The sequence below is a fragment of the Lissotriton helveticus genome, chromosome 4_1 (assembly GCF_964261635.1).
Source record: "Lissotriton helveticus chromosome 4_1, aLisHel1.1, whole genome shotgun sequence".
Classification (NCBI taxonomy): domain Eukaryota; kingdom Metazoa; phylum Chordata; class Amphibia; order Caudata; family Salamandridae; genus Lissotriton; species Lissotriton helveticus.
In genome coordinates, this window is record NC_136063.1 from 1,846,408,360 (window position 1) to 1,846,435,814 (window position 27,455).

Sequence of the window (27,455 nt, forward strand, 5' to 3'; positions counted from 1 at the left end):
TGCATTATTGCACTACTTTTAGAATCCCGATAATTGTTTTGAGACCAAAAGTACAGATTGTCATCGAAGGACTGCACACAATAGAAGGAATTGCACACTATAAGAGTAGGTACAACCGGATCAGCGAATTCGAGAGCCAGTACTAAAGCCCGCAGCTCAGCCAACTGAGCTGTGCAGTCTCCAAGAGACTGTCTGTGGACTAATAAAGACTTGAACACTCCGTCAACCATAGAGCTTGCCACAATAGCACAGGTTGCCGGCTGTGCAGATCCGTCGGTATAAACTATACATTTGTATTGGTCAAGGGCAAGCAAAAACTGCGGTGCAGGATGTACATGTTTGTGCTGTAAAAACTCCTTTATTTGTAAGGATGGGTCAAAGGTAAAAGTGACATCAGCCGATGTCAACAAACTTGCCCACTGTATCCAACGTGGGTGTAAGGCTTTAGATTTCGGTAGGCTCGCCTTTGTGACCACTCCAAGAATAGACACAGGCGATACCATAAGAATGCGTTTACCCTGAACCAAAGAGTGCTCCTTCAGGATCGTCATCTGTACTGCTGTAAGAATTTTCTCAATGGGTGAAAAACACATCTCTGCTGAGGTGTAAAAATGCGATTTGTAGGCAATGGGGACCTTACTTCCCTCATTGAACGTTAGGTAAGTGAAACCCACTGTACCCGGGACAATCTGTATGACTAAGTTAGTTGTGTTGTCACAAGTTAACAAGAAGTTGGTCGCAAGCAGATTAGACTGAAAAGACCAAAGAATTTCTGTATGTTCCGGAAGCCAGCTGGAAGACGAAAAAGAGGGTTGTATCAATGCATAAAGTGGTTTGATACGCTGAGCATAATCAGGAATGTATGTCCTCCGAAAAAAAAAAAAAAAAAAAGATTGCAACTTCTTAAGATTAGAAGGAGGCTGCAATTGAGCACATTTTTCCAGAAGGTGGGAGCTAGCCCTCTTCTTTTATTGTTGAGTTTGTAACCCAAAAAAAGAACTGCCAAATAGGCGATGTGCGACTTAGCAAAATTAAATTGGTATCCTAAGTCTGCAAAAGACAATAATGATGCGGTCAACGTGAACCAGATATGGAATCATTTTGTTGTCAGTCAAATAAATATCGCTGACGTAAGAGAAAGCATCAAGATCTATGTCATGTAAAAGTGACACAACATGCGCAGCAAACGCACCAGGGCTATTCTTATAGCCCATAGGCAATCTTTTAAATCTTTTCTAATTCCGACCGCAGTAAATGCGGTCCAGTCACAGCTGTAAAAAGCCAAATTGTGACTCTAAAATCCACTGGAAATGTCCAAAGTTGTTTTATACTTTTTACAGACAATATTGCTTATTAACGCCTAGCAGTGGGTGTTCTGTACGGCAAACTTACGAACATGACTGTTCAAATTTCTATGATCCAAAACAATTAGACATGAACCATCCGGTTTCGATATCGGAAAAAGAGGATTATTCATTGATGAAACACAGGGTTCAATTACACCCTGATGTTCCAACTGAGCCAAATGTCACTAATGGATGTTTTCACCTAATGTTTGATCTGATGTTGTGCCTGAGGCTGTGGCATAGATCGCAAAGGGATCTCATGTGCCAGTAAATCTCTATCCCAGCCCACCTGATTGTGATACACAGCCGGAGCTAGGCCTAAAGTTCATTCCGATGCATAAGCCTGTTTACTCTGCTCCGGTACATAAAGCGAAAAACTCTGAATTTTTACGTCTTCATCACAAGAAAAAGCTAAAACAAATGGTGGAGACCAATCTCCCTCCGCCAACAAAATGTCATAAGATGAGGTAATGTTATCCCAAAAGATACCCTTAATTGTATGTTGTAAATCACCCTCAATTTGAAGGACTATCTCAAAAAGTCTATTATGGGGTGCAACCCCTGTATCAGCTGTTTCCAATGTAATGAACATGTCAGTTGCTCTCGCCTCCACACAAGGACAGAGAACATCTTGTATTATGGGAACTTCCACCACACTGTCGAGGTAGGGGTCACAACCCATCTCTAATCCAGGAGCAGGGTTCCCATCGTCTGATGCATGCTTCGCTGTTAAAGCAGCAATGTTTTTCTGTTGAAATGGGGCACTATAAGGCAGTTGTCCGTCAGGTTTGACTTTTACATCAAACTGGCATGGCGAATCACGTCATTGTGGTGTGGTCTTGCCATTTCTGCGATCTTGATGCTCCCTTCTACCGGACTGTTGATCCGATGAGTCCTGCAAGGAACGAAGAAAATGAGGATCAGGAACGTGAAATCTCTCTGGCATTTAAAGCTTCGAGCAGTCACTCAAATTGTATCAATCTCTGAAGCATCAGGTGTCAGTGAACCAGCAGCAAACCTGGCTTCTGTTGTTGTGATTGTTGTTTTTGTATATTCTTTTTCCAATTAATTCTAGGATAGAATGGACACCCCTCCTTTTGAGGAGGGGATTTATTCTGCAGTTGAGTAAAAGATGTATTCCCTAAATTATTACGCCCTAATGATTTATGCTCTTTAGAGATAATCTTAGGCAATTTGCATTGTTTATCACGCCTGCTACTGCCTCAAAGTGCTGACTCACTTGCAAGCTATCCGCTTCTCCTTTGATATTGGCAAGTATCATATCAGAGACTATAGGGAATACCCCCACCAGTCTCATCCCCAACTTCAGAGCGGCCTCCGCCCTATGCTCCTCCTGACCTTCTTAAGAACTGTCTGTAGCACTGTCATGGAGGGGGTGCCAAAGCAAAGAAAAAGCAGCACCGCAAACACCTTCCCCCAGGTGTTGCAATCAGCTAAATTGGGAATAAGACTTTTCGGTAAACTCATTGTAAGGATCATGTGTTTATCTAAAGGAGTAGTACTAGGCAATACAGCTTTGAGTTGCTCGAATTGCTCAGCTAACCAGAAAGGCAAATAATCTCCATTTTGAGGAAGCTTTCCCATCACTGAATTAATCATGATTGGGCATATTACCATTCCTACGTGGCCCGGTTGCTGAGGAGGGGCTCCAGCTGGGGCCGCTTGGACAATGCGAGACACATATTGAATCTCTCTTCTGTGTATATGAACTAATGTGTAATTGAGGCAGCTCTGCGTGTGTAACACCACGCTAATTTGGGTGTGTTGTAAAACCCACCAACATGGGCCATTTGGATCCGTCGACCGATAAAGGGCCTAAACGGACTCATGTAACGGGGTGAGGTAGGGCGCCATTAAACCAGGTGGTGTGCTCCCAAGCCGACAAAGGAACTTCAAGTGACTGATAGGGTCGATAATCCTGGGGAACTACGGCCTGTTCATATTCATGAAAGTAATTATCATTCCCATCCACCACCGGGAATGTAACCCAAGAATAACACACCTTGAAGCGAAAAGCAGCGTTCACTTCAACCACAAAGATGTCTGCTCCTGTCGCTAGGACTCCATGTTGAGTCAAATGAGCGGTGAGCGCCACCCAATTATGAGCAACGACTGCAAAAGCCATTAGGTATCAAAGAGGAAAAGAAGGAAAACAGTAGCATAACACTCGGTAATATCGACAAAATAAAAACCTATTAACATCCAAGCTTATAAAACCTATAATCTCTAATATAGGTAGTTAATCCCTCGCACCACGGATGTCTCCGGTAATTGGTGAGAGGGTACTATGGACAAGCATAAACGCTACTCAGGGGTCTCGCAAATAGGTACTAGACCAAATGTTGGCGGCGCCATGTTGTATGAATACCTGCACATTCACAGAACTATGCACAGGAAAATGGGACTTCAGTATATGGGGGCTAAGCTTACCACCACCTAAGTGTCCACAAACCCAGGACTAACTAGCTATAGTGTCTCACTCGCTCTCCTACTCACAAATGGAGAAACCGACGATTAGACACCTCAGAACTCAATACTCCTGTATCTCTCAGCAATCGCGGTAACAAGACACACCTTTTCGCTCACATTCTCGTACTTGTCCACAATAAGATCTGACTGAAACACGAAAATAGTTTAAAATATTTATTTTAACTATTGTGCTCTAAAATGCAGTATACGAGCCACTACCCACAGCAAAATGCATAATATCAATACGGTTAGCATTGCAGCAAGGCCATATTTCATAAAGGGAGATATCATCTTACAAAGACAGTGGATAAATGACTATAAGGCCTAAACACCCTCACCTTGGTAAGCAGAAGTATTATTATATAATAGAAGATCTCTGGCCTTTGTCAGCAGGCCCCATACCCAGGACATAGATCCCTCTCCAAGTGTGTGTAACCTTAACATACATCCTATAATATCAAAGTACGATTCTCCAGCAAACACAGCTGCGTTGGTATGTTTTGTCTAAGTTCTAGGGCCTGACCAGAACGGAATAACAAGAGTCAAAGTTTATCGACCTTTCTCACTATATTCAGACTAAACTCCAGGAACAGGCAGAGAAAGAGCCTAGCAGAGAGTTCTCATGTGAAAGGCATGAACAAAGTTGTGGAAAATAGGGACATGCAGTGTTGTGCGCAAAAGCAGCAGCATGGCTACCGGGCTAATGCTAACTTAAAGATGACAATAATGTCTCTAGTAACTACGTGACAAGCCCAAACATCTGTGTACATCTACAGTTTTTCTTGTTTTAATTGTGTAACTGGCAGTGTCACAGAGCTAGTGGCACAGCAAAAATGTAAATTGCTGAGGCTGACTCAGGATGAAAAGATGGAATCTAAGCCACAATAATGTGAACCTTTAGGTTTTTCCATCATACTTTTATTGCACAGGAAACCACATGGATCATGAAAGATAATAACTGACCACCTTGGGAAGAAATCTTAATATGGGTCCAAACTACCTTTTTTATTAAAGATCAACATTGCTCAAAGAATTGTGAAGGTCTCAAAGCTCATAAAATAAATATATGAATCATTCATGGCATGGCAAGTCAGCCCAACCATTCATTGATTATGAGACACCCCAAATAACTTTTTGAAAATAAGGGCCTGGTTCACAAAGGTAAGCTTACACTTTTGTGCAAGTTTACAACTGTTCAGTATTTACAAGCTATGTGAAGAGTTGTTAAACTTGGCACTCCCTAGTCCCTATACTAATGCATGCAGAGTTCTCTTCACCCAGAGGTTCTGCAATCAGGGGAAGAGAACCCTGTAAATGTAAATGTAAATTGATACTTGTATTGCGCACTACTCACCCGCAAGGGTCTCAAGGCACTTGTACGAATACCGCTGTGGAACCCATCCTGGCTTTCCCTGTGAGGTGTCCACTCCTGGGCATCCCCATGGTGGAGGCCAGGCATGCTTAGCATTGTGGGGGCTGTTGTGGAGATTAAGCAAGCTATTGCCCAGAGTTGCAGAGTGGGACTCCATGATTGGAATAGGCACCGAGGCGAGAATTATCAGGTCCGTGGAATTTTTGAGCCCAAGACCCGACGAGGCAGGGAAAGAAACCTGTTTTTTACATGTCATTCCTGAGCCACATTGTAACCTGCCTTACAGCACTGGTGAGTAGTTGCTAAAGGATCTACATGTGCTGATGGATCTACTGGAAGAAAACAATGAAAAGTTGAGGAAAGGTTCTTCATGGACCTATTAAGTTAAGCTGCTCGAATGCCCCATAAGTGTCTTGTCCCATCAGATGAGCTCAGATGGCATCCCCAATTTAATAAAGCCTGCCCTCAATTACACTGTTTTGTCATCTCATGCTGCTAGGTGCCTACGGAGAGGATGCAGCAGGAGTACAACGCTGATGGGAGAGGTCTTTAAGCTAAGTGATGGATGCTTAGAGCAGCTGATGATAAAATTACAGACAAGGTCATGCTGGAACCAAACGTTTTAGAAGTAAGGTGAGGCTTAAGTTAGACAGTAGTTAGTATCTGCAACCCACCACTTACAAAACACATGCACCTGATCTGTACCAAGAGATCTGCAAGAAGGCTATCTCAGCGTCGAAGGAAAAAGCGCAAGAACCTTCAAATTAATTCCTAATCTCTGAATTGTTGATTTCAAACAGAGTTGAATGAGTCTGGATCTATGAAGGTGCAGCAAAGTAGAGGAAGGCTCACTCATCAAAGCAAGAGAAGGATATAGAAACTGTGAACTGATCAATGAGCCCTGTGCAGCTCTTAACATGTGGATTCGTTGTGGAGGCTCTATATTACCATTTTACTAATAATTAGCTGCTAAGTTATGTTATGTTATGTCTTGTTATGTAATGTTTATTTGTAGAGTGTGTGTCTCACTCAGGAGGGTATTCTGGAATGAGAACAAAATGAGAAGATTGTGGTGGCTGAGCCAGTGGTCTATGTAAAGAGTCATGTCTTCAGTTGCTTGCAGTACTTAAGAACTCAGGAGGCAGCTCTAATGTGCAGGGGGAGGTCATTCCATGCATTGGGAGTGAGGTATGAGACAGAGCAACATGGAGACTCTGGCTCTCTGCATGCAGGGGATACGTGCAAATAAGAAGCCAGTTGAATGGAGGTTCTGGTCAAGGTGTGGAAATTGATATGGCTGTTAGTAGGGCTGGGCTTTTTATGTGTGTGTGTGAGGAGTATAAAAAGTGTGTGTTTGTGGATAGCAAGCCATTGGAGTTCTCTATGGCTCAAGGTGATGTGTTTGCAGGTGTGGGTCTGAGTGTGAGTCTGACCACTGTGTTTCGATTGGTCTTAAGTCTTCTAGCTCGTTGGAAGGTGATGGCGAGATTGCAAATTTTGCCATAGTCCAGTTTGCTCGTGACAAGGCCTGGTTGATGTTTCTGCACGTGTGGATAGGGAGCCAATCGAGCATTGTTTTTTTAAACTTGAGGGCGTAGAAACAGGAGGAGGTGACGTGGCTGGTCATCAAGAGTTGGTTGTCCACCACTATTCCAAGGTTTTTGGCTTGATTGGCTGGGAAGGATTTTGGCCCAAGATTTGCAGGCCACCATGTGGATTTCAATACTGAGGTGTCCTTGCCGTAGTTTGCCACTTCCGTATTGTCAGTACTGAGTTTCAGACAGTTGATTTTCATTTATCTGGTACCTTCAGACACAGAAGGGAAAGTTGGTTATGGTGCTAGATGTTTCATCAAAGGGGGCAAGGAGGAGCAATTGCAAACAACTAGAACAAATCTGGTGCACCAACAAAACACCCAGCGACCGAGCCAACTTCAAAATGGCTCTCAATAAATATTATATACACCTGAAAAATACAAAAAAAGGAAGACCAAGGCACCCGCCTCAAAGCTAGATCCAACCATAGCAAGGAACTCTTCAGCATCATCAAAGGGTTAACCAACCCCTCAGCAATCGAGATTACCATAACCCTCTCGCAGAAGCTCTGTAACACCATTGCAGACTTCTTCTACAATAAAATTGCCACCATCTATGAACACATTAACCCACAACTAACTAGCAACAACTTTGATGAACTCCTCAACAGAAGCGACTCCACCTCAAACACTATAATCACTGCGTGGGATCAACTAACCACGCAAACTATTGCTACCATCATGAGCTCCATCCACTCAGAAAACCCTGGCCCCAACATATTTTCAATGTGGGAACATCTCCATCAGTAAGGTACTCACTACCATCCTCAACTCATCCATCACCTCTGCCTACTTCCCAGAAGGATGGAAACACACAAAAGTAAAACCTCTGCTAAAAAAACTTACCCCTGGCAAATAAGAACTCAAGAACTACCAACCTATCTCCCTGCTCCTGTTCCCGGCTAAATTCCTGTAAAAAAAGAAATAAACAGCCAGCTCTACAAACAGCTGGATATCAACAACCTCCTGGATCCATCCCAATCAGGATTCCACGCTAATCACAGCAGAAAAACCACCCTAATTACAGCCTCAGATCACATCTGATAACTCATAGACCAGAGACAAACCACAGCCCTGATTCTCCTCAACCTTTCTGCAGCCTTCGACTCTGTATCACACTACATCCTCCTACACAGACTCCATTAGATGGGGATCCAAGGAAATGCCCTTAAATGGATTGCTTCCTTCCTCAGCAAAATAACTTAGAGTGACCGCCTCCCTCATTACACCTCGGGCCCTACGAACATCATCTTTGGTGTTCCCCAAAGGTCCTTACTGAGCCGAACCCTATTCAACACATACATGGCCCCCGTAGCCAAGCTGGCAAATCCTATGGCATGAACTTCATACCATACTCTTAAGACACTCAGCTCATCCCCTCGCTAACCTCAAACCACACTAACACTGAAACCAATTTCCACAGGTGCATGATCAGGGTAGCCAGCTTGAAGCGAAAGAAATGCTTCAAACGCAACAACGACAAAACAGAGGTACTCAACTTCGGGAGCAGTACCTCTCCATGGGACAACTCATGGTGGCCAGAAAACCGGGCCCCTAGCCCACTCCCACAGCCCACACCAGAAAACCCGGCATCATACTCAACATCTAGCTCACCATGAAGAAGCAGATACATTCTGTCTCCTCAGCCTACTTCCTCACCCTCCACATGGTCTGGAAAATATTCAAATGGCACTCCATCAACACCAGAAGCATCATCACCCAAGCCATCATCACGGGCCTCCTGAACTATGGAAACCCCTTCTACATGGGCATCATCTCACATCTACTGAGCAGACTGCAAACCATCCTAAAGGCTGCAGCCAGTCTCATCCTCGAACTTCTAAGAAGAGCCCACGTCACCCCCTTCCTCAGAGCCCTCCACCGGCTCCCCATCAAAAAAATGTCACCAGTCCAAACTACTGGCCCACACCTACAAGGCCCTGTACAACAAAGAACCAGCCTACCTCTACCACAGGCTGCACTTCCAGCAACCTGACAGACAACTACACTCCATCAATCTCTGGGAGTGAAGGGGGAAGAAAGGACAGTAGGGCAGCCCCCCGCTCAATATACTGTCAACAAAAGAGCCCTACCTAGTCCTGAAACATTAATATACTGACACTGTAGCTAAGGGTCCAATATAATTGTTGGTACCCTTGGTGGGGGAATCATGGGAGTTTAGGAATGGAAGAGTTTATAAATTTGAGGATTCGTTTTTGCACTGGTATATCGGATTGGCGATAGGCATCAGTGGCGAGTCTGTATTATATGTTTTTTTGCCATTTGGGTTTAGCAGGGTGAGGATAGATGCACGATATTCACACAGTAGTGTGCTTCGGATCACGGGAAGGGCATTTTGGACAGTGGATTTTGGTAATGAGGGGCATATTGTTGTTTGTCGCATGTGTCATTTTATATTATGTTCGCATGGATTGGTCAGTTTAGCTGTTTGTTTTATTTTTAGAAATCCTTGGCAAAGAGCCTACTGGCTCGAAATGCATTGGGTCTGCATACATCGTATTGACTTCATGATTGATTCACCTGTATAAAACGTGCTGTTGTACAAAGCCTTAACAAGCATACAGCTTTAGAAAGTAAAGTTGAATAAAATATACAGGTGCAACCACACCGTCTCCGTAATGATGAAATGGACAAGGTCAAGTTAAAAAGGAATTGGATTAATGAATGGAATTAATGGTTTACTGAAGAGTAACGGGATAAATTGGTTATTCTTGGGGATGAATCCCATTTTCGACAGTGGGACAGACATGAGCACGGGAGGTGTGCCCTGTATTGTTGAATACTTTCAGAAAGTTGGCATTTTGTTGTCCTAACCATTTGGTGCCTGCAGCTTGTGTCCTGGGCCACACAACTGTAAATAGCATGACTGTTGGCCGTTGTGTATTCCTCTCAGACAGTGACTTAAAGGGGTACTTGGTGTTCTCAGTATGAGACAATCTACCAGGATGAGAGTGGTAGAGCTGTGGACATTCCTATTTATATTTCAAAGCAGGGGCACAGCACACTCGCAAAGCACTTCACACTAGCCTTTTATCACCCCAGACCTCCTCGGACCCGGATAGGGAGAAAGGAAATGCCAAAACCCTCTGTGGGGGAAAAATCCAGAAGTATTTTCCACTTCAAAGCTGGTAACAGCTAAAAACTAGGACATTCAGACCCACTCTTCAGCTCACACATGGACCTGCAGAGGTCACTCCGGAGGCCTGCCCTGCACTTCAGAGGACCGTCCTGCTGCTTTAGACCTGCTTTGTATCTCAGAGGACTGCCCTGCTGCCAGAAGCCTGTCTTGATCCCTCGGAGGTTTGCCCTTCTGCTAAAGAACTGCTTTGCTGCTTGAGCCCAGATGTACCAGAGTGACTTCAAGGGCTAGTTGGCTTGCTTCCTGGTCTGAGCTACAGGGACACAACAAGCTCCATAAACTTGAACCCTGCACCTGGACCTAGCCTGAAGTGGGTCCTTCACTCCAAATGGTGCCCACCCAGTCCTGGACCCTTGAAAGTGGTGCGAAATGTGTCCAAAGAGACTAAAGTCAACATCTGGGAACTTGTCAGCCAAAACGTATCCTGAGAACCTTGAGGAGACCAGGACCCACCTGCTCACCCATCCGTCCAAGGTGCATAACCAGTCCACCTCATGTATCCGAACCATCGCAGTTGGCCCTAAATTTCAACTTTTCCACACTCTTGTGTGACTAGATGTATGTGATTTGCACTTTGATCTTTCAGGTGCTATTTTTTACTTAAAAATTTGAAAATTTATAACTCAGATTCTACGGATTGGATGTTAGCTGTATTGGTGCCACAAAATGTATTACATTTTACTCTATTTTCTAAATAAGTGTGGGATTTTTCTTGTGTTGTATTTTCACTTTATTACTGTTTGAATGCTACATAGATACTTTACACATTGCCCTTAAGTTAAGTCTAGCTGCGCTTATGCCAAACTACCAGAGAGTTAGGCACATGTTAATTTAGTGACTTTTTGTGGTTCACCTTGGCAGGAATTGTGGTTGTTGTTTGAGAAGAGTTCACACCCCCTCAAGCAACAACCAGATTTCTAACAATTGTTCTTTACACTGAGAAAGCAGTTATTCCAGCTCTGACCGGCAGCTACAGTTATTCATGACAATTTGGATGAGACAGTTGAGACAGCGTGGTAGTCCTGTATGCGTCTTTTCCACTTAAAGTATATACTTGAGGCTCTGTGTAGCATATGAAGTGATGCAATGTGCTTTTAAAACACTATTATTGGTTCCCCTTTTCTGGTGTGATATCTTCATTTTGGAGTAGGTGTTATTGTCGTCCAGGAGGGGGGGGCTGCTTTGTACACAGTGTGCACTCCTTAAAGTTGTGATTGCAGGTGTACTCCACCTGCACTTGTTTTTGGAGATCCACACTTATTTTCCCTCAGACCTTGAACCAGAAAAAGAGAGAGAAAAATACAAAGTGTAAAAGAAGTTGGAAGAGAAAGACAGAAAAACAGTGACAGAAACAAAAGTAGGGTTTAACAAGAACCTGCAAAAGTGAGATAACTGAGCAGGGAGTGTCTGGTGGTGACGAAAGAATCATGAGATTAAATCAAGATTATGCAGCCGTGGAAGTACAGTCTGCACATATTGAGTTGTGGGATGAAAGTGTTGCTCTTTGTGATCTAGTGTTACGATGCACGAGGGAGACATGTTTAGAGTGTTGTGTCTCCATATCCCTCTCCTTGTAAGGTGAATGTGTGTTTTTTTTTATTTGCCTGCTATGCATGCATTGCTGTTAAAGTACGGAAGGGTGTGGCATCTGGTGTATCCCCATTTTACTTGTAAGTTTGTTCAATTTGTGGGTTTGTCCGAGTTTCAACTGCGTGTGGAGTATTTTGTTTCCTCTCCTTTTGGCGGATGATGCAAAGTTACACAGTGATTGGTCAAGGTGTAGAAGTGAGCCTCAGCAAGGCCTACCAGTGCAAGGGATTCACCCTTCTCTGCACAGAGACCTCAGACCAATAGGATGAAGTTGGGTCAGAAACTGGAATAGAAAAGACAGCGTTTATTAAACCTCATGAGGTGGAACTACATTCACACAGCACCCTTCGGTAATCTATGAAGTAGCACACTGAATGGAAGGAGCTTGGTCCTTTTATACCCACACAGGGGCTCAAATGAAGGCGGTACAAGTACAAATGCTGTATAAGATCATACAGAAAATGCACAGTCAACAAGTAAGAGTAGCTAACAGCGGCTGTTTTTGGCAAGCACATCCTGACAGTTACATTCTAGTGGCAGCTGCAAAGACAGCTGCAAGCTCAACTGAGCATGTGCGAAGGTGCTAAATATTTCTCGTCTTTAGGCAGATTTCAAGAGCAGTTAACAGGAAGGTAGGTCAGAGCACATGGCGATCACATGGTAACACATGGCAAACAAAATGGCTGACAGAAATACAAAATGGATTCCACAAAACGGACAAGATAGTCTCTAAATGCAGGATGGCTTCCGCTAATGCTAATCTAATCGGTGCCAAATTACAACAAAGGGGGTGCAAAGATAAATACTCTCCACCACTGCATTTTCCATGGACTTTTATATCTCATATATCGCAAAAACAGCTGAACAGATTTATATGAAATTTGGCAGGATTAGACATTATGGTGTGCAGACGAGAGTATTTTTTAAGTTATAAGGCGTTTTAATTTAGTGATATCTGGGGCCACCGTATTTTCATGAAAATCCACAGTATTTCGGGAGAGTACCATGGTACATAGCGATGACAAGTCATTATGTGATTGGCAAATGAATGCCTTCAAAATAGTTGAAGGCAGTGATGTTGTCTTTAGGTATACTTTGTCTGAGTTATGCATTTCATCTTTAGATGTTGGTAAGTATGATGTCTGATATTTTCCTCCTACCTATTACCACATTATTAAAGTGGAAATAGGTTAGAGAAAAATATCAGACCTCTTCTAAAGGCAAAACGCAGAACACATGCAAAGTGTATCAAAAAACAACATGGCTTCCTTCAACTCTTGTAAAGTTTATTAAAGTGGTAATAGGTAGGGAGAAATATTTATACGTTTTTATAGATTTTTTTAATGTATGGAGCACCGCAGTACTGTCTCCATAGTACAGCAGTACCAAAAACTTATTACAAAATATGTCTACAACAATGCACTGTACTATATTGCAATGTACTTCAATCCATTTTATGCCATGCCACTCTATGCAAATCCACTCTACCCTAGTATACTCTACCGTATTTCAATGAACGTCACTCTATTCCGTGCCACTCTACCGTGCTATTCTACATTTTTTAGAAACATTTTTAGAAACATAGCCAATATTTATCTTTGTCAAGCAAAACCAAAACAATAAAAATCCAACATACAGTACCCAAGATACCAATTTTGAAAGAGTCAACTTGAAGTCAATAGCTCCATCCAGGGCTATCACAACCTCATGAACAAACAAATATAACAATTTAGGCCGACCGCGAGGTTGCAGCCCCGCTATGATGTCGAGAAGACCCTCAAACAGTACCTTGGAATTACAGGGCATCGTGAACCTTGAGATGAGCTCCAGAGAAGCAATGTTATCAGTGTCGGAAATCTGTTCCGGAGGTTAGTGTAGGAGTCATCAGGCCCTTGTTGTCACATGCGTTGCGGATCGAACTCCGTGGGATGGAAGTCAGGTTCGCTGGCATTGGTGGTGTTGGGGATGTAATGCAAAGCAGTATGATGCAACAGGTGGTGCCCACAGGTCACGGTGTGGCTCGGTGATGGCATCTGGCATCCTTGGTGAGACCAGGGTTGCGGTGCGAAGTGGGGCCATGCAATATGCTATGTCCACAGGTCACGGTGGAGGCAGAGGCACCTTTGTTGCTGATGCACTGTCCTTGGTAGACCCAAGGTTTTAATACAAAGCGAGGTGATACTTAATGCAGTGCCCACAGGTCGCGGTGCAAGCAGAAGCATCCATTGATGAAGCTGGAGTCGATGCCTCTGATGCCGGTGGGCCAGGACTGCACTGTGGGATGAGACAATGCTTTATGTACCTCATGAGCGGTGTCCATTTGCCATGGTGCAAGCAGCGGCTGGATGACGGTGTCCGCTGGCAGCGGCGGTGAGACCAGGGTTGCCTTGTGAAGTGGGGAGATGCACCTGGTGGTGCCTTCAGTCATAGAACCAGTCACAGCTTCATTAATGGCACTGTTGGTTTATTTCTTCTGTTGCAGCACAAAACATACAATTCCCATTGCCGTTGGCATATTAACCTAAAGTCTTTGATGTTCTTGAGACTTCAAACAGGAGGCAAGCTCAACTTTAAGCCCTTGGAGAAACTTAGGAAAAAAGTTGCGGAAAGTTCAGTCCAGTCCTTTCAATGACCAAGACAGAAGCAGCCACTGTAGGCCAACACATCAGAGCACACAGTAAAGTGGTAGTTCCTCCTGACTGTTTCTCAAGCTCTTCTTCTAGGCAGGTTCCTTAGTCCAAAAGAGTTTTAAAGTTGTGGGCTCAGACCCTAATACTGATACCAGTTCTGGTCTTTGAAGTTGGCAAACTTCAGAGAAAAGTCCTTCTTGCTCACAAGTTCCAGTTCTTTCCTGCTCAGTCACAGACATTCTCAAGTAGGGGGAGACTTCTTTTTGCAGGACAGGTCCAGCCCTATTCAGATGCCAGTGACAACTCCTCAAACTACTCTTAGCCCAGGAAGACCCATCAACCTGGTGAGGAGTCATCAGGCTATGCAGGGCGCAGCTAAGCTTCCTTCCATGTGACTGTATAAAGAGTATGCAGGAGGCCCAGTTGTCAGCTACACAGGCATGGATTCCACAGGCAGGCACTGAATGGTTAAGCAAGAAAATCCCTACTTTGTATAAGTGGCATTTTCAAAAATGCAATTTACAAACCACCTTCCCTAAAAGGTGTATTTTTAAACTGTGAGTTCAGACATCCCAAACTCCAACTTTCTATCGTCTTCCAACGGGAATCTGCACTGGAAAGGTGTTTCCATCCAGACCCCATGTTAACCTATGGCAGAGATAGCCTTACAATAGTGAAAAAAGAAATGCACAGTATTTCACTATCAGGACATGTAAAAACACACTACTACATGTTCGACCTTTTACGTACACTGCACCCTGCCCATGGGGCTTTCTTGGGTCTACCTTGGGTGACTTATATGTAATAAAAGGGAAGGGTGAGGCCTGGCAAGTGGGTCAACATGGCAGTTTAAAACTGCATGCACAGGTCTGACGCACATTTGAAAGGTACTTGTGTGGGTGGCACAATCAGTGCTACAGGCCCACATGTAGCATTTGATTTACAGGCCCTGGGCACACCTGTGCCCAATACTTAGACTTTAAGTAAATCAAATAGGCTAATCATTGAAATATCAATCAATAACACCATTTACAGAGGGAGCACTTGCACTTTAGCCCTGACCAGCAGTGATAAAGTGCACAGAAACAACACACCAACATACCATCCAAAACAGGGGGTCAGAAAGCAAAAAGATAGGGGTAGCATGCCAAAAGATGCCAGGTCCAATCTCCACTCTACAATACTCCACTATATGCCACTACAATGTACGCCACTCCAGTCTACCCTTTTCAACTGTACGCCACTACATTCTATCTCACTCCACTCTACGCCACTCTATTCTATGCTACTCCACTGTATGCCACTCCATTCTTTGGTATACCACTCTATGCCACTCTACTCTACCCCACTCCAGTGTATGCTATTACACTGTAGGCCACTCCAGTGTATACCATTCCACTTCATGGCACTCCAATGTATGCCACTCCGCTCTATGCCAAGCAACTCTACCTTGCTACAATCTACTGTATTCCATGTATGACACTACACTGTACCTCATTCCACTCTACACCACTCTACTGTTTTCTGTTCTACTGTCTACCACTCCAGTGTACGCCACTCCACTCTATGCTATTCCACTATATGCCACTACGCTGTACCTCACTCCACTCTACAGCATTCAACTCTAGAAGACTCCACTAGATGCCACTACACTCTATGCACCTACACTACACAGCACTCCACTCTACGCTATTCCACTGTAAACCAAACCACTATAACACACTCCACTGCACTCCACTTCACTGTGCACCACTACACTGCATGCCAATCCTCGCTACACCATTCCACTGTAAACATCCCCACTGTACGACATGCAGTCCTCTCTATGCTATTCCAATATATGCCACTAAACTGTATGCCACTACACTGAACGCCACTCTAATGTATGTTATTCCACTGTATGCCACTCCACTGTATGCCACTGCACTCTATACCACTGTACTCTGCCCCACTCCACTCTATGGCGCTCCACTCTACGCCACTCCACTCAATATGATTCCAATCTAAGCTGCTTCACTCTATGTTGGCTCACTCTACGCTATCCCAAAGTACGCAACTCCACTCGTACCACTACACCATACACTATTTCACTCTATGCCACTCCCCTCTATGCCACTCCACTCTACACAACTCCACTATTCACTATTCTACTCTACACCACTCCACTGTATTACATTGCACTATATGCTAGTCCACTCTATGCTACACCATGATACGCCACGTTACTGTACCACACAGTACAAGAGTCCACTCTATGCCAGTGCACTCTGCGCCAGTTCACGGTATGCTATTCCACTGTACACCACTCCTGTACCACAATGCACTGTACTGCACTCCACTCTACAACACTATACTCTACCACAGTACACTTTACAACACTCTGCTCTACTGTAATGCACCACTCTTCACTTAATAACACTCCAATTGATGACAATAAATTCTACGATATTATTATTTTTAACAAAACATTCAATTTTGATGAAAATAACAAAGGGTAAACAGTTGTGATATTTAGGAAATAAATATTTATTCTTTCTATACAAACCAAACTTAAAATACACAAACAATAGAAATTATTTAGATATAGTTATATCTTGATATTTAATAACTTCAAGTATTGTTTACCTACAAACAAAAGTTAAAGTACACAAAAAAATATATTTCTAAATTTACACCTCTAATTTATAATGTATGCAACGCCTTCTAATTATTATAACTCGACACTTCCATACACTGTGTACAAATATGTTTCAAATAGAGACCCCCAAAAATACCTATTACCAAGGGCCCCAAAATTCTTCTGCCCTTACAAGTACATTCACTATTTCCATAGGCACAATGGGAAATTACCACGTCCAAAAGTCCTAATATTTTGAATTGTTGGTCATTTGTAAATTCGCACTCCAGGAACTTTAAAACGAGCCAAGATTCGTCAAAAATGTATATGAATTGGGAGTTCAAGGCAAAGCAGGCAATGGTTACAGGACTACGAGTAATAGCTCGCTTCCATCCCATTTACTAGTGAACACGTTTTAATCGCGTTGCTTGGACAGACGTGTCACCGAATCAATAACACAAATACTCAGGGACATTTAATTATAGCCCAGTAAGAAATTCAATTTGGTTCTCCAAAACTGGAATTATATCAGAAGACAGATCCGTTGTCTCCTGTCACAGTTCTTACATTCAAATAATAATTGTGAACGTTTTCATACCTGCTAATGTGCCAGAAGCTAGGGACTGGAAATTAGAGCTCTCCATTCATTATACGTGGTGAATAGATAACATTTAGCAGCATTGTAGGTATCCTCTAACTTGCAACCATTTATGGGAAGCCATAAGCAAGACACTACGAAGAGTAGAAACGGTAGAACATTCACATTTGAACCCTTTTTAATTTTAACTATTTTTGTAATTACAATCTGTTTGGGAAACATACATGACCTACAATGAATGAAACAGACTATTTACTGTAAAAAAAACTTACAATTAATAAAACAAACACCAAGCTTAACACTTAGCAACATAAACACACTTAAAATGATTTCAAATACTACCCCATCACATCAGGTATTAGTACCTTCATATTCCTTCACAAATAGATCCTTGGTTGCCATTATACATACAAACCCTTGAATAATGTTGCAATTAAGCCTAAGCCTCGAGGAAATGCGACCAGGGCTGAATCTTTTATTTTTGCAGCTACATATCGAACTGGTGATGATTCAGTCATGTAGATACTTCACGGACCTTTGGACAGAAGATGATCACTTTTGGCCACAGACAAATGTTTTAATGGACCTGTTCTTGCACTTTACACCAAGATATAAATACTTTATAAAAAAGATCTCTGGTAGTAATGTGATGAACGGGGCGCACATCCACAAAATGTATAATCAGATCAGGTCACCTTATAATGTTGACTAAACAAGGGGTGGATGGCGCACAGCTTGAAATTTGTGGTTTTCCTTTTCGAAGAAGTTTGTTTAAATAAGTGAAAAAGGTCGGGTGCTCCACCAGGTGACGTGTCCGTCCTGGCGCGTCTCTAGATAAATCCTGGTCATGTGTCACCATAAATAGATGGTGTCATCCCTGAGTTGTGGGCACTCCTTGGGTTCTTGTGAAACAAGACTCCGTGGTTTGTTTTAGATAGTTTTACAGTTTTAATTTCACATCATCATTGTACGTCATGATAATATTCCATAGTTTCAATCAATATTTCAATCCTTTTCAATTTTTCATGATCACATTTACAGCCGGTTGGCTCCAATGCATTTCGGGTGGAATGCCCTTCATCTGGGAGCTCTACAAACATAAAGACATAGCACTAAGAACGCGTTTTTCAGTTGGGGTTAAATTTAGACAATAAATTCGGGTAACATGCGGGGAGGGGGGGTGTGAGTGGTGGGTGTACACGGTGTGCAACAAGTTAATCCGATTGTGACTGGGCGTGTAAAAAGAGCCATGCTTTTTAGGAAGCAATTTGCGCTTCCTAAAAAGCATGGCTCTTTTTACACGCCCAGTCACAATCGGATTAACTTGTTGCACACCGTGTACACCCACCACTCACACCCCCCCTCCCTGCATGTTACCCAAATTTATTGTCTAAAGTTAACCCCAACTGAAAAACGCGTTCTTAGTGCTATGTCTTTATGTTTGTAGAGCTCCCAGATGAAGGGCATTCCGCCCTAAATGCATTGGAGCAAACCGGCTGTAAATGTGATCATGAAAAATTGAAAAGGATTGAAATATTGATTGAAACTATGGAATATTATCATGACGTACAATGATGATGTGAAAATAAAACTGTAAAACTATCTAAAACAAACCACGGAGTCTTATTTCACAAGAACCCAAGGAGTGCCCACAACTCAGGGATGACACCATCTATTTATGGTGACACATGACCAGGATTCACCTTATAATGTTGACACAGTGTTTACAACAAACGCATTTAGTTCAAGGACGGTGCCACTAGGGATACAAAACACCCTACTACCTGGATGTTTACAATACTCAGGTTTCTGCAAAGCATTAACCATGAGAGACAATATAAATAAACTAGTGTCCCGGCACTCATATGGTTTTGTTAAATAATTGTCATTAATCTAGACAACTATAAGATGATTCACAATAGTCAAAATAACACTTGGCACAGAGATAGGTTGTTCAAAAAGCAGTGTATATTTGTTTTCAAATACAGGTATTTACAAGAATTCAAAATGGACTATTTGACTTTACTTTCTTAATACACCAAAGTAGGATCAAAAATGAGGATATATTATGTCAGAATTATGCAATAGTCATGATCCTAGACTTGTTTCTGATGTCCTCATTTTCTTGACCCGCACACTCGACAGCCGACACGTGTTTCGTCACGACAAATGACTTTTTCAAGGCTGCGGAAATAACACTATTAGTTCTCAAATGTTTAAATGGTACTTATTTTTAACAGAGATGTGTATAATATGAATCCTCTATTTATATGAAAAAGAATTTTTATCCTGCCACCATGACCCAGTCGTGGTGAAAGAAAACAAAAGATTTTTTAAAAATTTTTAAAAGTGTGATAGAAGACAAAAAACGGTCATGCAGAAATGAAGGTGAATACAATGTTGGCATATATAGTGAATTGTTAGCTATAACAAGTTTGATAGACCAAAGAAACCATATCCTCACCGTGTCTGAGATTTATTCTCAATAAACATGAATATAACTTGTGATCTGATCGAAGTCCTCCTAATAAGAAAACCAAGACCAAGAGAAAGACAGAGAGAAGATTGGATGTGAGTTAGAAGAGTATCAAGTAAGAAGAGAAGAGAGGAAGTATACAGAACTAACCTTATACTTATTTGTTCAAAAGAGGAAAGGGAACGCACATCAACGTTGCCAAAGTTCCCATATGTATACGATTGTCCCAACGATCCGTGCTCTGAACAGAATTGGTAATAAAATCTGAAAGGAGTATAGTTTGATATTAAGGTTCCGAGCTGCAGAGGAGAGCGTAAAAAGCACAGTCTTCCTATTATCAACAACATGTGGCAATGATTGAAAATGATACTCACTATGGATATATAAAAGAAGTGGATATTGCGGAAAAATTTATTTGTGTGCACAATTTCGTATTTCGAGAACAATGTTGCCAATTGGTGGGTACCTCCTATCCGGAATATCCAATCTAGTATAAAAACAGTTAGGGGACAAGAGGAGTCCATTAGGTGCTGTCTTGTCGTGGCATATTAGTATTTTCATTTCGGAAGTGCTACCTCTATTACCTTAATTTTGGTATCTGCAGTGAATAAGACACCACTGGTATCATGTATAGGTTGGCAAAGACTGAGGACTCCCACTCGTACCACGATCCTTAATACATCTTTAAGGATAAGATAATTTAAAATTGTATTATCATTATTTGAATGTACATATAAAAAACACTAGTTTATTTATAAATACTTTATATATAGAGTTTTGAGAAGTAATTGATCAGTGAGTAGCAACTAAAGTGAATATGTTTAGTACATACAGACAGGAGAAATTGATAGTCTTTGGGGCGACAGCGACCACACTTCTTTCTAAATATTGTTGTTGAGCCTGATTTAAAACCACACCGGAGAGCAGGGGGCTCGCCGCCCTGAAAGGAAGGACATTTATTTCATACATTTAAGAGGGAATTCGTAGGTATGTTCAAAGCCTCAATGAATCACTCCAGGGCACTAATTTGATTCATAGACAGAGGCTCAGCTTAGGTGTTACTGAGTAGGCCACAGTTCTTCAATGCCGTGGTTGTGTTTGGCTTTTGTGATCGCTTTTTCCTTATCTATTTTATGCACGCCTGTCCCAATGTTTCCTGCTGATCTATATTGAGGATAACTTTCCTAAATACTTGGAGGGCGGAGCTTGCCTAAGCCGATGGCGGACGCTTGATTGCGGAGCTCCGCGCTGACGCCAATAATATCCGTATTTTATCCTGCCTACACGACGCCTGAAGGGTCACGGTAGAGTGAGAACACGTCTGGGGACCTCCGTTACCGAGCACGAGTGAAACTGGGACTTCCGAAGCCGCAGAGATACACGCGGCGGGCGGCTGAGTGCGGGAGACCTAGGCCGCACATCCCCGGACTAGATTCTGTGCGTTGCCCGAGGTGCGTGCAGCGATGTGCGGTGAGGCTGGGCGGAGCCGCCCCGGTGGGGGAGTGAAGAGCCGCGATACGCTGCAGAAAGCCGAGGCTGCCCTGAGGTGAGAAGCGCTGGGACCCGGAACCCGGAGCAGCCCCACGGCTGACGGTGGAGGTGCTCACACGACTGTGAGAGAGCCCACCCGAGATGCTTCCCCCAGGTCCCTGGGAACCGGATATCTGGGGCCCCTGCGCTCCCCTTGCGGCACAGTGAGACATTTGGAGTCCTGGGAGGGCAGCTAGAAACAACGCTGACTCGGAAGCGCATATCTTCGAGCTGGCAGCCCGCGTGGTGGGAAGTGGTGAGACGGGGGACACCCCCCTGGCAACAAAGGGACTGAGAGTACCCAGGAGGGCCCCTGTACACTGGACACTTAAGCTACTCGGAGGGACCCACACGCGGGGGTGAGCGGCTGCGTACGGCCTGTGCGGCTGATGACTGGACTGTGGGGTGCCCTGGCCATGGCCTAGTGACGCGTAGCCGGAGGGGGGATACCCCACATAGAGTCGGGAGAGATAACAACTCATGGGGTATTATTGACTCTCGTCCCCTGTCCTGACCCCAGCAGGCAAATACATACAACGGTGGCTCATTGAGCGGCGGACGAACAGCCTGCACGGACGGCGCCATATAGCTGTTGCGCAGAGGAATAACGGGATGGTAGCTGCTCTGAGACATGGGACCAGTATGGGCAAAGGTTACAAGACCCAAACAAAGCTCCCTTTCGAGCAACGCCGCACCAGAACCCTGGAAACACAGGCAATGGAACCAACCTCAACGGCTAGAGGCTCCGAAAGCTCGTTCTACACTGACATTAAAACACTACTAGAGTCGATGGAAAAAGGCCTCCAGGACAGCATAACATCACTAGGCTCCAAGATCGATGCCCTCTCCTATTGGATGGACAGAATGTCGGAGAGAGAAGACAAACATGCTGAGCGACTCGACATGGCGGAGAGGCACATAACCGAAGTAGAAGAGGCGCAAACGGAACAGGAGAAAACCCGCAAGCAGCATTATAGGATCCTGCAAGTCATCCAAGAGAAATCAGAGGATTTGGAGGCCCGCTCTCGAAGATCGAATGTACGAATCACGGGTGTGCCGGAGACTACACCAACTGGGAAAATGGAGCTCTTCGTTGAGTAGCTGCTGCAGACACTGCTGGGAGCTGACGCCTTCTCCCCACTGTTCATCGTGGAGAGGGCACATCGCACCCTGGGCCCACGCCCAAAACCAGGAGCTCCCCCCAGACCTATCATTGCAAAGCTACTAAATTACAGAGATAGGGACACAGCCTTGCGGATAGCTCGCGAAAAAAAGACTCTACAATTCGAGGGCTCGGATATCTCCATATACCCGGACTTCACGGCGAAGGTGCAAGAAGAGCGCAGACGCTTCGCTCCGTACAAGAGACAGCTACGGGAGCTTGGGCTGGACTACGCCATGCTGTACCCAGCAAAAGGATCAACAGACAAGGCCACTCCCACATTTTTGCGGATCCTAAGGACCTACACAAGGCTTTGAAAGTTTAGACAAAAGAACACAGGGGCAGCCCTAGGAATCAGAATGGGGAGGAGGACTCCAACAGCCCGTTGGATGAGCAGGAGTAGTACGGTCACATCACCTACGAGCGTGGCGTTAGGAGGGTCCTTTGATCGATTGGGGGGCGCCAGGATATGTCCGAGAGAGCTGGCACCACTGTTTGGGATCATTCCAGCATCCTACTGCATAGAACTTGAACCTCCGAGAGAGGGGGCATGAGAACCCTGAGAACTTGACCCATTGGTGAGATTGTTTTGTTTATGCCAGCTTCTGATGTGCTTAGCACACGCAATCTGACTTAGCTGCACTCTGCGTGATGGGGGTTGGAGAGCCGCGTGCACCATGCCTCTTCTGGGGTGTGTTGAGAGCGGAGCGAGCCAGCATTTAATTAAACTTTAGTAACGAGTATACACCCTGGCGGCACAGGCCGTCGTAATTCCTGATGGCGTTAGCGGCGGGAGCGAGGCATCTGTAAGTGCTGCCTGATGTTACGGCTGTTTCATCTGGCAACCTCGGCCCCTGCGCAGTATGCCCTGTTAGTCCACTTAGGGGATTCTTTGTGTTTACTTGGGACGTTTGGGAGGGGGGTATTTACAAGCTGGGCCACGTTGGGGTTGGTCTGCTGTGGAAGGGGGATGGAGTAACTTTGAGGGGACCACGCACAGTGTTGCTGTGGATAGCGGAAGTTTGTTTTGTAACTTTGGGGGATCTTTTTTCACTGACTCTGTGCTACACGACCGCAATGTACACGGACAGACATATGACTCAACATTACCCACTAGAGCAAACTGATGACTGACAACGTCACTGACGGAGAGACCGCCCACACACCTACACTAACAACGGTTACTTGGAATGTCCGTGGCCTGAACGACCATCGCAAGGTCAGAAAAGTGATCAGTTACTTGCAGCGCCACCGCGTAGACATAGCACTGCTGCAGGAGACGCACCCACCAACACACAGCCCCATGCTCAGAAGCAGGGGCTTGGAGGGCAACGTTTCGGCCGCTGGCTTCATGACTAGTGCCAGAGGAGTCTTGACATGGGTTAACCCAAAGTCCAAACTACAGATCCAAACACTAGACATAGATCCTGATGGCCGATTTGTTATAACTAGATGCCACGGCCCTGCTACAGACATTATGATCATAAATACCTATGGCCCCAACTTCGACTCGCCAGAGTTCTACAAGGCTCTTGCTAGTAGAATTAAAAAACGTGACCACGGGGGAGGGATATTGTGGGGAGGTGACTTTAACCTCACCATGGACCCGACTTTGGACAGGTCGACTGACCACATCGCAATCCCGCGTCTGCTGCCTTAGAGCTGCAGAGCGCCCTCACTTGCCTGGACTTGAGAGATGTCTGGCGGTCTAGGAATCCGCAACAAGGGGGGTACACTCACTACTCTGCATACCACAACATTCACACGAGAATAGACTACTTGCTCGCCTCCTCCCCCCTCTTAGACCGAGTGAAAGACTGCAAGGTTTTGCCCAGGACACTCTCTGACCACTCACCTGTACTGATGGAACTACGCACCCCAGGCAGGATCATGCCGCCCTTTACATGGAGGTTCCCGCCTAACTCTTTACTCGACCCAGTGTTTAGGGGTGAGCTAGCTGAGGCTATTGACACGTTTTTTTACCAAAATATAGGCGCGGTAGACAGCTTTCAAGTCGTCTGGGAGGTCTTCACGGTCTATATAAGAGGAGTCGCGATGTCTTAGCACTCGGGTAACCTCAAAGCAATTAGACGACGACTAGCTGCCCTTGAGGAATGCATAGGGGAGCTGGAGCGCAGACGGAGCGACCTCACAGATGACACAGTGAGTGTTGATATTAGGACCCTGCTGGCGGAGTATCATGAAGAGGCTGACAGGGAGGTGAAACACATGGGCAAATACTCCACAGCCCGGGTATACGGGGAGGGGGAGCGACCGAGCGCTGTGCTGGCTAACCTCATGAAGGGAACTCGGAGGCGTCAACACATTACTGTTATAAACACCGCTGCGGGAACGCCGCTTACAGAGGAAAGGGACATAGCTGAGACTTTCAAAACTTACTATTCGGATTTGTACACCTCTAAGATAGGCGATATGGAAGAGGAGATTGTGGACTATTTGAGTCACGTAGACCTCCCCTCATTGTCCGACTCTGATAGGGAATTCCTGATGCAACCAACAGACAGGGAGGAGATCCTAGATGCGCTTGCAAGTATGAAATCTGGCAGCGCGCCGGGAGTTGACGGCCTCACGGCGGGCTTCTACAAAGCCTTCAAGAACCAACTGCTCCCGCACCTTTCTACCCTATTTGACGACATTTGTGTGGAAGGCAGCATGCCACACTCTATGAGAGAGGCTCTCTTGGTAACCATATTGAAGCCGGGAAAGCTGAGCGATGAGTGCAGCTCATACAGACCCTTATTGTTACTCAATATAGATACCAAGCTATTTGCCAAGGTGCTGACTACTCGATTAGCTCTCCTAGTAGACGGACTTGTTGCCCCGGAACAGGCGGGATTCATCCCTGTTAGGAACCTAGTCTACAACATACGAACCGTTCTGGGAGTGTTCCAACATACCAGACCAGAGAACAAAGCGTTGGCGGTCTTCCTAGATATGGAGAAGGCCTTTGACTCTGTTGAATGGCCATTTATGCAAACGGTACTGCAGCACATGGGCCTGGGACAGCCGTTCCTGAAAATGTTGGGGGCGCTATATCATGCACCGAGTGCGCGACTCCGTGTAGGCGACTTAGTCACGAGCCCCTTCCCGATCACGAGAGGGACTAGGCAAGGATGCCCCCTCTGCCCCTCCTCTACGCCCTAATGGCTGAACCACTGGCTTGCACTCTGCGGGAATACCACGGAAACGAAGGTCTCGGCTTCCCGGGCTACCGGATTATAGTGTCTATGTACGCAGACGACACCTTGCTATATGTCCGCGACTCTGATAATAACTTAACGACAGTACTCAGGGAGGTGGTCCGGTTTGGAGTGCTCTCAGGTCTCATGGTCAACTGGACCAAGTCGCTGGCCTTCCCACTTACACCGTGCACGCAACGGGCGCAAATGGAATACCCCCTTCCATGGACCACAGACACGGTCCGGTATTTGGGGATACACTTGCATACAGACGCGGAGACTCTCCTCAGAGCTAACTATGGTACTGTGGTCAGTAAGCTAGAGGATGATGTGCTAACCTGGAGCAAACTCCCTCTGTCTCTAATGGGACGCATATCCATAATTAAAATGGTTGTGCTCCCCAGATTCTTATTCCTGTTCACTGCGTTGCCAATTGTCCTCTCTAAATCATTTTTCGCACGACTGCAGCAACGGATGACTAAATTGGCGTGGGCGGGGGGGCAACCTCGCGTCCGATGGGCGACGCTTATTATGCCCTATTCGATGGGCGGACTTGGAGCCCCAGACATGGAGGCATACTATAGAGCGGCACAGGCGTCGCATTTACACACTTGGTTACACGGCGCCAGACACATACCTCATGTTCGCATGGAGGCAATTTTTGCGCGACCAGACACACTCCCACACACCATTTTCCGGCCATTGGATCGCAGGACGGGAGTACTGGACTCCATCACAGCCACGAATCATGCATGGCACAGTCTCTTGCAAATGCAAGGCGGAGCGCTGTTATATTCACCGGACATGCCAATAGACTGGGCCAGATGGCTGCCGCCGCTCCTGGAAAAAGGCATCGTAGACGCCTTACACACACTGAACATACACAAGGCAGGGGACTTGTTCACTGATGGAGTAGTCAAGACGTGGGAACAGGCGCTGGGTGCACACTGGGTGCACACAACGCGCCACCGCTGCTGACACGCTTTCAGTTTCATAGGGTCCGCAGCGCTTTAGGAAATCTGCTAGGTGGGGACATGGCGGAACCCCTGGAGGTCCCTGAGCTTACACAAGTAATAAAAACTATATCACCGAAGGGACTACTGTCCAGTATATACAAGCTTACACAAACGACTGCTAGATACCCCTACACTAAAGCATGACTGGCGTGGCAGGCCGACTTAGATTTGGTATTGGACGACGACACATGGCGATACTGCTGCACTGTCACCAAGAAGGTTTCTCTTAATGGCAAACATAGACTTAACCATTTTAAGTTCCTAAACCGAGTGTACTACACCCCTGCACGTTTATGCAGATACGGCTTGCGAGACACCACGCACTGTGAGAGATGTGACGCCCCAGACGCTGACTTCTTACATCTAGCCTGGCAATGCCCGGTGTTTGGGATTTCTGGGAAAAGATTTTTGCTGAAATGAGCCAACTAACGGAGGTTGGGATCGCCCCTGACCCACTACTGGCCTTGTTGGGGTACACTAAGAAGCTACCTAGGGCAGTTAGGAGACTAGTAGACATGGGCCTACTGATGGCACGCAGAGTGCTTGCTTGTTGCTGGATGAGAGGCCCGTTGCCAACTCCCAAACTTTGGGCGCACGATATGCTTTATTGCTGTACAACCCCCCCACCAGCAGGCCAAAAAACTTCTGGAGTTTATACCACACATATTTGTTGA